Below are 9,137 nucleotides of genomic sequence, written 5' to 3'. Positions count from 1 at the left end.
TGATTTTATTATATCATTTTAATACTCGCCTATGAAAATAGTTGTTATCATTCTTATTATTCTCATTATGATAGTGTATTTAATTGTATATTTATTCTGTATATACATCTAACCTTTTAATGATAATTTCGAAGATCTCTATATGAAGCAAGAAAAGTATGATTTTTGTTGATAATTTTATGCAAGAAGTTTTCGAAGACAAAAACATCTTTGAATCGAGGCTTTAGCGTAAAAATTTATTTATTTGATCAATTTAACCATTATTTTATCGAAAAACGTAGCATAGAGCCTATATATTCACGCCATAATAGGCGTGAAGTATAGCTTGGCGATACCTAAGATTCATATCGTTTGTCGAATTGTGTATGCAGAAATCCTTGAGGTTGGGGGGACTCGGGTGTGCGTCGATGGACTGTAGTTTCCAGGAGGTAGGAGAAGATGGTGTAAATTTCTGATGTAACAGTCGTCTGGAGCGATTCTACTTTTAGCCTACCTACGTATCTACCTACCTACGACGGGCGTGATGATATGAGTGTCCTCAGTTATTTTGGATGGCTTTTCCACAGTTCAGGTTTCCGCAACTGACTCTTACGATCGATGTAATGCATCTTCAATATTGGGCTATTAGTAATAATTAAAACTAAGGTACAGAATTGCTTCCACAGCGTGCGGATCTCCTCACTCCCGTCACCCAAGAGTTACGCGGTGGACCTCTTTGCAACTCAAATTTACGAGCACTAAATTTATAATTTCTATTTCTCTCTACTTCGTCGCCTGAATAGAATCTTCAACTATTAACAAGAACTTATATTAAAATCTTTATATTCAATAATAAAGAATCCAAAACTGATATGATTATTACAAATCTTATATGCTATAAGATATATTAACAATGGTAACGCTAACGCTAAGAATTGATAACGCAATGAAAATAGCGACACATACGAGGTTTCACAATGAAAGAATGAGTTAGGCCTAGTAATACAGGTCGTTTTATACCCTGCTCATCGCTGTACGTCAGATGCTGGTCTACATGAAGATGCAGCTCCTCCTTGATGGATGTTGATATTAAGATTGACAATGGGGCTCGCGTTCGCATACCTGGATCTCGGATGTCATATACGAAGAAGCGAGAGATAAAAAATTGCTTATGTCGGTAAAACAGCAAGGCGTCGGTAGGCCGACATCACAACGTACTCTGCCGGTAATTATGTACTGCTATCTATCCGTATATACTCTAAATTACTGTTACTTTTGTATCCAATAGATGGCAATACATGATTTGTCCATAGACAAGCAACACGATAGTGCGAGATAAAAATAGACATATACGGTGTATGAAACAATAAGCGCAATAATGTGAGACAAGGATAGACGTATATCGCGTGTGGTACAAAGAGCGAAATATTGTGTAATAAAAGTGGATACATATGTATGCATATATATCCTACATATATGCTCGTGTTAGACAAGGGCATTAGTACCGATCAATCAGGAACAAGTGTACACGATCGCGAAGTGGTATTTGCTTCCTACTTTACGGAGAAGAATTTCATTTTGTAAAACAGAAATTACATTGCAAAAAATAAATACGTCACATCATTGAAATTCAATATCGAAGATACTACGAAAAATAATAAAAATTCCTTTTTCCTAATAAATTTTTATAATATTTGCGTGTTCAATATTTAGGATATATGATGATAGATGATTTTCATTGAAAATATAAAATGTTTCTGGAGTATCGATAAAATATTAATAGAATAAGGAATTTGATAGGCAAGAATGAGCTGCACAGAAGGTTGGATTTTTGTTGCTCCCATTCAACAGGCAGTAATTACAGACATCATAAACGCTTGCCAAGCCCAGAGTTTAGAATGAGCGCTTGAAGAAAAGTTTCCGCGCTAATTTTTCCCTCAAATTAGAGAACTTTAATTGCTTCTAAAAGATATTTGACGATTTTCCTAGATCTTGAATATTCTATTCGACGTTCCTGTTTCTCTATCTCGGTGTTAATTTTTAGGAATTCTAGTAAATAAAATCTTTCTTCTCCTTATGTATATTTATATTATGTATATTCTTCTTATGTAGCTTCTTATGTATATTTATTTATTTAATTTTAGTTGTATCTTTTGGTAAATGTAGGATCCTTGTTAACTGAAGAAACATAATACATATTTATATCACTCGAAAATATTTCCAGCTATAAATGTGGAACATTATTATAAATTAATATCCGCTTACGAAGACTTACAAAAAGAGCAAAATTGTATTTTCTGAAAATTTATTTCGCTTTTGTACTGATAATTTTGTCTTTTAATCTCAAAATAGATTGATTTCATGGAGAAGTAGATGGATTACCATAGCAGATGGAAACGAATGCGTTTCTGTAGGAATAAAAATAATTACAGCAAACACTGGTTGATGTATGAGCGACTGCAGTAGATTTAATAAGATAACAATCTTTCAATTTTTTTTTAACACATTTTATTTCGAGTCAACTATTTTTATTAGTTGAACATAATATATTTCAATTATGTTCGTTCTTAATTTTCGCTATACTATTCTATATTCTATATTCTATATTGAATTACTAGATTCAAAATATTCTTTGTAAAATTTTAATCAACGTGGAAACTCTACGAAATGATAGTACAATAATCAATGTTAATTTTCTATTGCGAGGTAATTTTTGCAATAATAAATTATTATACAAAAGTAAAAGATCAGAAAATATAAAGTCTCTTTATTTTTCGTTTCCATTCATTAAACAGGACTCGCGAGACTATTCAAGTTAATTGGGCTGTCGAGATCACCGGGTATAACGGAGAAAGCATTCAATTAGTCAGTAGAACACGTGTTAAATATGAGCCGAGAAACACGAAGAAATAACTTATAGATGTTCGTTAAAAGAATATATTACGTCGTCAGCTGTAAACTTGTAGATTATGCTTTGTAATTTAATATTTCCACGCAAGGTGAATTTTTCTTTTTTGACTTTTTATATCGATCGTAATTTTGAATAATTATCTGCTACGTTGCATTAAAAAGGATTTAGTATCTCCTCTCGTAATAGCTTTTATTTTATTTAAACGAATATATGAAATTTCCCTACGAGGACAAAGGATTATCATTTGATTTCCATTTAACACTTTGATTTGAAATTGATAATTGTTACAAGTAGTCTATTATCAGGAAATAGAGTAGAATGTTAAAGAAATAAGAAATAAAGTGGAATTTAAGAGATATAGATGCATAGATCTTGAAACACATATAGCGTTAGAAAGAAAGAGAGAGAGAGAGAGAGATGTTGTCCATAAATTTATTCTTAAATTATCTTAAGTTTCACGAAACTGCTATCTCTGAGAATACCCACTCCTCCGGATTTTGCCATTTTACTCTAATTGCCATACATAGCTCATCTGTTGTTTTATACTTTTTCTCTAAAACGATTATTACTATATATTGTTACCTTTGTTTTATTTTGACCGGAATTCATGTGGAATTTTCTGCTTCGAAGCGTTCGATATAGCCCTTTAAAACGAAAGATAGCATCGGCTGAGGTAAAAAGAAAAAGAAGAAGAAGAAGAAGAAGAAGAAGAAGTAGAAGAAGAAGAAGAAGAAGAAGAAGAAGAGAGAAAATGTACGACACGGACCATGTGGGACATGATAAATCGTTCGGGTATCTCTTTTCTCCGATTGTCCGTGTAACATCGCCATCGTAGAGGCACGAAGTGCTACCATATTACTTCGTTTCGCTCGACCTGCTACTTTTTTGCCGCGTTTAAAAGAAATACGCCTTTACTTCCCATAACCTGGCGATCATTTTCAATCCTCTGCGAATTGTCACGTGTCAGGGCGCGGGCTGAAAATTGCATTTTCAATAATTCATCGAAACATACGTGTGTTACTCCAATCTGTGAAGGAACCGAATAAATTATTTCGTGAAAAGACAAAGTGAAAATCAAATGGAAAACTTGTGAATGTAGTTTGTTTTAATAGCTGAAAAGATCAAGTTTTATGGAAAAGATCAAGCTCTGTGAATATAAAATATTGATATATATTGATCTAGATGAAAAGTCCGAAGCTTTTAAACAGAAACACGAATGTTACGTATGAAGTCGTGACTATCGTGAGATTTTCTTCACGCACCTATGCGGCACAGAAGCGACACACACTTCGTATACATCGCAAATTTCACTCAACATTGATAAATCCACGAAATCTTAAATCAAGCGATTAAAGTTTTCACGTGAAAATGATCTGTTATTAACGTCCTTGCGCTAACTTTTTCTGCAATCTGCTCACGAGAGTCATCTATTTCAGTTCATTCGTCATTTACCACCAGCAACTTGAGCGTCGCGTCGTTGCTTCACGTGTACAGTACAAATACGAACGGCCATTTCTTGCCGACTGACTTTTTCTGATAAATGTGCTCGACGAATGCTAAAGAACATGTCTCTCCTTCATTCCTTGACTTCTACGCTCCATCGTCCTGATAGTAGAAAATTCCTGCCTATTGCGAAGCCCTGCAATGCTTTGGCGACATCCAACCGAGTTTCTGAAACTCGGTGCACGTGCTCTGTCAACCTGATAATACAAAATAACAAGGGGAAGGAATACGCTTTTCTTGACTCGAGAAATGTTCCACATTTCACTATTACGAAATGAATAGTTACTCATTGAAAAGTTGCTCTGTGTCACGTACGTTTTTACTGTTACTAATAATCGGCAGTTATAAATTATTAACTTAATATTAGTATAGTTGCATTTTAACTAATCTTTATTTTCTGTTGTCTTTACTTTAATATAACAAGTACTCCATGTACTTTAACAATTTCAGTATACAGAACTGGCAAGTGTAAGTTTTCAAATATACGAACATATATTAAAAATGGACAGATATATGTTCTTATATTTATTAATATCCATAATACCAAGAATTGTGTTACGAAGAAGATAAGGAACGAGTACTGGGAGGAAAAGGAAGGATCCTTTTTCTACTAAAAATTCATATGTCCCGCGTGTATCAGAAAAATATAGACACGGATGTGATCTTTGAAAGCCAGAGAGACAAGGGTGTGATAACGCACGAGTTTGATTTATGAATATGAGTTATAAAACTCTGAGTAGATATGGCTGCTACTTTATTCTATGTCGGGAAGATCGCCGCGATATAGATATTCGATCGAATGTTTTTTGAAATCTTACGAGACTTAAAACTTTAGTCGAGTTATTTAAAATAAGGTATTTGTTGCCAAACGATCGTAAAAATCTACCAGTTCTGTGATATTTTCGTATTTTTATGTGAAAACTATGAAGTAAAAGTTGTAATTTTAATGGCGAACGCGAGAGGATAGTACGAAAGGCGAAGAATCGAAGTTAAGGAATCTTGGAGCTTTCATGAAATCCTTTGAGTAAATCCTTTGCCATCGTAGAAAATTTCTCGCGTTTCACCTAAATATGAAGGTCTCTGGCAATGTTATGAAGAAGCCACGTCTTTTGTGATTTAACACCGGCGAAAACGGATCATCGAAGACGTTGCAAAGCCTTTTAGGCCGGATGCTGTCAAATTACAGAGGGTCGACCTGAATTCACCGTGTCAAACGTTTTTTTACCGAGAAACTATGTAAAATAAAAGACTGGCACACATATAGCGTTCACTTTTAAGTGCTACGTCCTGCACGTGACACTCGGTAGGAAGTTGAAAGGCAAAGCGGCAAACTTAGGTGTCGAAGTTCATCGATGACCTGGTTTAGAGTGTTTTTAATGAAACTGTCCAGCCGATTGAAAGTCATTCTGATTTATAGCGAACTAACGAGAAAGGTGTCAGCTTGTCACGCACTTAGCCAATGATTTCTTTTGGTAAATGATCGTTTCGTGTATGTACGTATGCGTATATAGCGAGCGGATGACTAAAATCAAAGCTTATCGTTGCTTGTACATCTCGTGTAAAGCTATCGAAACTATCGAATAAACGTCGAACCTATTAAAACGATCTATTTTACCGGAAAAAAGTCGTGTAGCATCTGCGCGTGATTAATTTTTACAAAAAGGTTTCAAGTGTTAGAGGATTAATGATACCGTGATTTATAACAACCGTATTTTACGATTTTCACGATTTTCGCCGAAAAGAGATTCGCAATCCGAGAAGGTGTTGCAACTTTCGAAAGACATCATGGAGATTGTGGCCAACTTTGACAGAACTGTTGGCCATTAATACCAAGTTGCGCTGCAAGCACAACTTTCCAACTGTAGTTGTCTTCAATTTCTCTCAATATACCATTTCCGCCTCAAAGTACGGTAGCTGGTCGCATGTTCCCGAAGATTCGTTAAATCTTAAGTATCTAAAATGTGCGTATGAAATATGAAATACCGATCTATCAATCTGTTACAAATCGATCTATATAGCGTGATCGTTATTAGAAATGAGGTGAAGGGCGTGATTGGTATCGAAGGAATATTCGAATTTGTTTAACAATAAATATTTATTAACAACTATATTCGATGAGTACACTTGGCGTAAAACTCGCGGTTATTAACTACGGTTCGCGATTACAAGTTCGAACTCGGGTAGATACGATTCGACATGCGCTACGAGTTCGGACGACGATTGCCTGAGATGTCGAGCGACTCGGATCAGTGCTTGCTATCAACTACCAACTATCAATTTGGACAGGCGTCTCGCGACTGACTTTTCATCACGATGGTGCTGCATAGGAGAAACTATGATGGGGTGTGTCTAAGGATACGAGATCATCGGATTCGTTGAGGAAAGCATTGGTTCGGAAAGCGAGGGAAATGAACGTCGCTGTTAATTGGCTAAATTTTGAGTCGTTGGTTGAAAAAGGATGCTAACCGTCCTTGAGAGAAAGTTTCTAGCAAAAAGCGTCGTACGTGGGGAAAGCAGATTTCCAGTATCTTCCCGTAGTGGGTGGTAGGTATAGGGGCTGTAAAGGCAAAGATTATTTGTTCCTTTGGAGGACCTTAGCTAAATAAATCCTAAGATTTATAGCGGGTCCTTAGGTTAGCTGAAAATATTCTGAAAAAATGTATCGATATCTGGCAATCATCTTGTCCGAAGGATAGGGTCTTTGTGTAGCGAGCCACGAGAGAGAAACCGTTGGAAAGTTTGCTGTCGAGCGCCGCTACAAATATAATTCCATATTCGTATTTGTTTTTCTTTTTAATTGTTATTTAATTTGTACTTTGCAATTTGTCCAGCTGGACATTTGGTAAATTTTTCTAACTTAATTGCTAAATAACATGTGGATGGCTACCCTCAATGGGATACCGTCTTCGAGTTTGAATATTTTATTTCTTTAGTGAGGTCAGTGGGGTGTTTTCTTTTTAGTCTTCTTTCTATGAGAGTTTTGCTCGCTTCGGCAGCCGGCTGGTTTGAATGTGCTGCCGTTCTTTCCTTGTATTTTTCTGCGTACCTGCCGATTTCTTCTTTGACCGTTGGTATTTTTAGATCTTTGCGTATATCCTCTTTTCTGACATACCATGGGACGTTGACTATTGTTCTCAGTATCTTCGAATCTAGCGACTCTAGTTTATATATATGGCTCACTGCTACTGTCTCCCATAGTGGTATTCCGTACATCCAAATTGGTTTTATTATATCGTTTTGTATATTTTTAATTTATTTTCTATTTTCTATGAGTTTAGAATTTCGACTAGTTAACCAGTACATTTGTCTTCTTTTTATCCGTATTTTGTCTGTAATTGATTTAGTATGTTGCTTCCATGTAGGTTGTGTGTCTAAGTGGAGTCCTAGGTATTTAACTTGCCTTGTTTGTGTTATGTGCGTGCCATTCAATTGGATATTTGGTGGTTTCCGTTTCCTTAGTGTAAATGTAATATGGTTGCATTTACTGGGGTTTGCTTTTATTTGTTTATCTTGTAACCATTTTTCTATTTTTATGATATGTTCTTGTAGTTATGTGACTGCTGTTTCTGGATTAGTGTGTCTGACTAGTACAGCCGTGTCGTCCGCGAATGTCAGTATTTTGCTATTGGTAGATGTTGGTATGTCGGCTGTGTATAATGTGTAATATTGGGCCTAAGACGCTTCCTTGCGGTACCTCTGCCTTGATGTCTTTTACTTCACAATATACATCCTTTATTTTTACTACAAAGGTTCTGTTGCTTAGGCATGATTTGAGTAAGTGGTGGATTTGTTCCGGGAAGTGTTTTTTGATTGTTCGTAAGAGGCTTTCATGGTTCACTTTGTCAAATACTTTCTCAATGTCCATAACGAGAGCTGTACGGTATTGTTTCTTTTCTATTGCTAGTAACATTTCGTTGACAAACCTGTGCATTTGCTCTGTCGTGGAGTGTTTGTTTCTGAATCCAAATTGGTGATCTGGTATTAATTTTTCCTTCTCTATTGTTGGTTTTATGCGGTCGTATATTATTTTCTCTAGTATTTTGGAAAATACAGGAAGCAGTGATATTGGTCTATAAGATGTATTCGTATTTGTTGAAGCGATTTTCACTTCTAGGAAAACTCTGCATCTTCTCTAGTGTTTAGTTTTCTTAGTCCTCGAAGCCATTGAGTATTGTTTAGCTCTAAATCAATTTGAAGGGCCTCTCAGCCTCATAGCCTTTTCTAGGAACATGCCTTAATGCACAGATGATGCAGTGAGGTATAGATGGCCCAGTTTTCCTAATTATATAAATACCCATAGGCCCATGGCTTCGGAGCTCTATTGTAAAGTAACGCTGCCAACGTGCGAAACTGGACTAGCATACACTGTACTTATACTTAATCGTATACTTACTTAAATATATTTCTGTTACATATTCATCCACGCATTTCCTCTCTATTCTATTCCGAGATAAACCTCAACAGTATTGTTAGAGTGAGATAGAGAAGAACTACGAAACTTTAATTATTAACGATTTACGTTTAGGTACTGTATAATAATGATTTGATAATCTCGTACTCGGGCACACGTAGTTCATTATTGAATTGCAAGATGTCGCATAAATGCAACGGTTTATCGAAATAGCATATGATTTTACAAATATTTTACAAGAACGTGCAACGATATGGACATAAAATTGTTCTGAGATCGTATTGAATGCAAAGGTAGAAAAGCTATGAAAAATCTAGGACATTACGTTCGAGA

This window comes from Bombus bifarius, unplaced genomic scaffold, assembly GCF_011952205.1.
Source record: "Bombus bifarius isolate JDL3187 unplaced genomic scaffold, Bbif_JDL3187 scf7180000008138, whole genome shotgun sequence".
In the NCBI taxonomy this organism is placed as follows: Eukaryota; Metazoa; Arthropoda; class Insecta; order Hymenoptera; family Apidae; genus Bombus; species Bombus bifarius.
The sequence above is the reverse complement of the archived record's forward strand: the minus strand, read 5'-3'. Positions refer to the sequence as shown.